Source organism: Procambarus clarkii, unplaced genomic scaffold (genome assembly GCF_040958095.1).
Source record: "Procambarus clarkii isolate CNS0578487 unplaced genomic scaffold, FALCON_Pclarkii_2.0 HiC_scaffold_1953, whole genome shotgun sequence".
Lineage (NCBI taxonomy): Eukaryota > Metazoa > Arthropoda > Malacostraca > Decapoda > Cambaridae > Procambarus > Procambarus clarkii.
Window position 1 is genome coordinate 13,252 of NW_027190976.1, and position 3,616 is coordinate 16,867.

A 3,616-nucleotide genomic window follows, 5' to 3' on the forward strand; every position below is an offset into this window, starting at 1 on the left:
CTACAGGCTTTGACTGAAAAAACATCTCCAATCCAAGGTGGACGGGCCACCGAACTTTCAAGCCTCCTCTCTCCACATCCAAATCCTCTTCCAAGAATTTCATCGCCCCATCCTTCTTCCTCCCACATCCTTTCCAAGCTCTTTGGACATCAAAGCAAAGCAACCACAAACCCACAACAGCAGCAGCAATGTCAGGACGCGGCAAGGGAGGCAAAGTGAAGGGCAAGTCAAAGTCTCGCTCCAGCAGGGCCGGACTTCAGTTCCCCGTGGGCAGAATTCACCGTCTGCTGCGTAAGGGCAACTACGCCGAACGCGTCGGTGCTGGCGCTCCTGTCTACCTGGCAGCCGTCATGGAATACCTCGCTGCCGAAGTTCTGGAGCTCGCCGGTAACGCCGCACGTGACAACAAGAAGACCCGTATCATCCCACGTCACTTGCAGTTGGCCATCCGCAACGACGAAGAACTCAACAAACTTCTGTCTGGCGTAACCATTGCACAGGGAGGTGTTCTTCCAAACATTCAGGCAGTTCTTTTGCCAAAGAAGACAGAGAAGAAGTAAGCACTTCTGCCACCCACCACGACAAATACCATAACCAGGCTCCATCCGGAGCCACACACACTTTAATAGAGAGATTCAAGTAGACAATCAACTTTCAAACATTAATAATAACATTTATATTGATTTCATTTGGAATGTGTACATAACAAACAAACAAAACAAAATTATAGGGGATATTCAGCATCACTTGGAATATTAACCAATCATATAAATCCAATATATATTTATATTTTACTTTAAGCGAGGAATTCATTATTCTATCAATTTTTAATCATACAAATGAACAAAAGCAATTCTTCACTAGACGTAATAAATGAATAAATGATCAAGGTTTTAATGTGTTTCATGAATATATATATATATATATATATATATATATATATATATATATATATATATATATATATATATATATATATATATATATATATTATAATATATATATTTTAATACTTGTGAACCAGAATATGTTTGAGCAGCAGCGATCGTGCCATTGGCCGAAGTGCAACAATTCAAATAATTTAAAGGGCCTGCTCGGGTATATAAGAGAGGCTGGGAGACTGGGGCCGGTGGTGGGTGATGGGTGATGAGTGATGGTGTGGTGTGGTGTTGTGTTGTTAAGAGTTGATTTACGGCCGGCCGGCCAGCCAGACAGACAGACAGCCTGCCAGCCAGCCAGCCAGCCAGCCAGCCAGCCAGCCAGCCAGCCAGCCAGCCAGCCAGCCAGCCAGCTGCAGCCAAGGCAGGGCAAGGCAAGGCAAGGCAATAACAGGACAGGACAGGACAGGACAGGACAGGACAGGCCAGGCCAGGCAAGGCAAGGCAAGGCAAGGCAAGGCAAGGCAAGGCCAGGCAGGCAGGCAGGCAGGCAGGCAGCCAGGCAGGCAGGCAGGCAGCCAGGCAGGCAGGCAGGCAGGCAGCCAGGCAGGCAGGCAGGCAGCCAGGCAGGCAGGCAGGCAGGCAGGCAGGCAGGCAGGCAGCCAGCCAGCCAGCCAGCCAGCCAGCCACTCCCACTTTGTATTTATATGCATTCAATTTATATTCAAACATTATATATGTTAAGGGCCTTGTTTTAGTGTTTATTTTAAAAATGACAAACATCGAGTCATTTTACCAGTCCTTTAGCGTTAACGGTGATGCATTTTAAAACTGAACATAAATCGCCTTTTCTGGATATATCAAATATCGAATCCGCTTAATGTGCCTACAATTCAATCATTCAAAAAATACATAATTTACATCAAGCCTTTTCATAGAACAGACAATAAGATTTGTACATGCAAAAAAAAAAAATCCTTTAAGTTATCAATACAATGTGAGAAAACTTTACTTTTATAACTAAAGTTGCACAATTATACCAACTCTATGGTGGCTGGGTGGTAAGGTGTGTGGCTGGTGTTTTGGAAGTCGCGAGTTCAAACGACCCAATGGGAATAATACTTTTTTTTTTTTTGCCATACAATCTTCCTAATACTATTATGTAGGTTTGTGTGTGTGTGTTTTTTATTCATTCTTTGGTTTTATAGATGACATACATATTGACTCCTTTTACCGGTCCTTAATTAGGCTCTGGGGAAGCAATGGTGGTGGTGGTGGTGGTGGTGCATTTAAAACTAAACCAAAAATCACCAGTTCTGGACGCGTCAAATATCATATCCGCTTAATGTGTCTACAACCTAATTACTTAAAACTACACTATTTAATTCATTCATATCATGTGCATATTGGTCATTATGCTCATACAACCGACATCAAAATTTATTTTCATTATTAGAATCATACATTTCATCAAGTAATACAGATACAAAGAGATTTTCTTTCTGAGAAGACCGTTAGTATTGGCTTGCAGGCAGGCAGGCAGGCATTTGAGGGTTATTATTTCGCCTGTTGATTGGGGGGAGGGTTGATGTGTTAGGGGGTTTTCGGTTAGGATGTGGTGGTGGTGATTGGTGGTGATTGGTGGTGAGTGGTGGTGGTGGTGGTGGTGGTGGTAGTAGGTGGGAGTTGGGGGGGGGGGGGGGGAGGGAAGGGGAGGGGAATGATGGTCTGTGGATTCCTTCTCCGTACCCTTTACATATAAGCAAAAATATGCCTTCCTTGTGGGTATAGAAACATTAACACAAATTATATCAGTAACTGATATTGTAGCCTTTTAAACAGAAAAGATTTGTACATACAAATACTTTTTAATTATCATTTATTTGTGGAAATGGCATTTACGTCATTAAATTGATACCTCAGCATCAAGCTTGTGTCCTGCAGCAGTGGTCCAGTGGTAAAGTGTATATAAGTGATGCGTATTCTTGGAGTTGCGAGTTCAAACCCGGATTAAGCTATATATATATATATACAACATGTTTTGTTTTGGTTGTTTGTTTTTGTATAAAGCCTCACACAATATCTATATTAAGCGAGTTTGTTTTAAACATGACATACATATTAATTCATTTTACCAGGCCTTATTCCACACAACTCCGTGAATTTCCCGTGGAGCCAGCCATTCAAACAAAAACAAACGAAACAAAACAAAACAAAACAAAAAACATTATTGCCAACAGCATTGGGTCCAGGCGGTCACCCATCCAAGTACTAACCAAACCCAACGTTGCTTAACTTCGCTGATCGGACGAGAAGCGGTGTTCTCAACGTGGTATGGCCGTTGGCATGAGACTGCCTACACATTGTGGCTAATAACCAACTCTTTTTAGTCATCACGGCAGGATACGGACCTGCTTGTGGTGTCTTAATGGTAATTGTATCCTAACATATCTTTGTCTCCTTGGCATGGATAATTAACATCGTTTATTCAGTCTTGGGTTTATGTTCTTTCGCCATTTACAGACATTTTACATCTACCTACTTCCTCAGCCTGCCCTGCCAATTTCTAATGAATTTGTGGATTTTCTTTTGTAATACAAACATGTGTGTGCTCATCTGCTCTTCAGTTTTTATGATATTTGTCTCATCTGTCCTGCTTTATGATACTTTTACAAAGAACATGAACAAATGCTTCTATTTTAGAGAAGATATGGGATCCAGGTTTCGGAGCCGTAAAA

The 3,616-nt window shown here is 42.0% G+C and overlaps 1 pseudogene; it reads right to left on the minus strand.

The window, feature by feature from the left end:
* Window positions 1-3,109: 3,109 nt before the first annotated feature.
* LOC138362533 (5S ribosomal RNA) lies at window positions 3,110-3,224 on the minus strand (annotated as a pseudogene).
* Window positions 3,225-3,616: the final 392 nt, after the last annotated feature.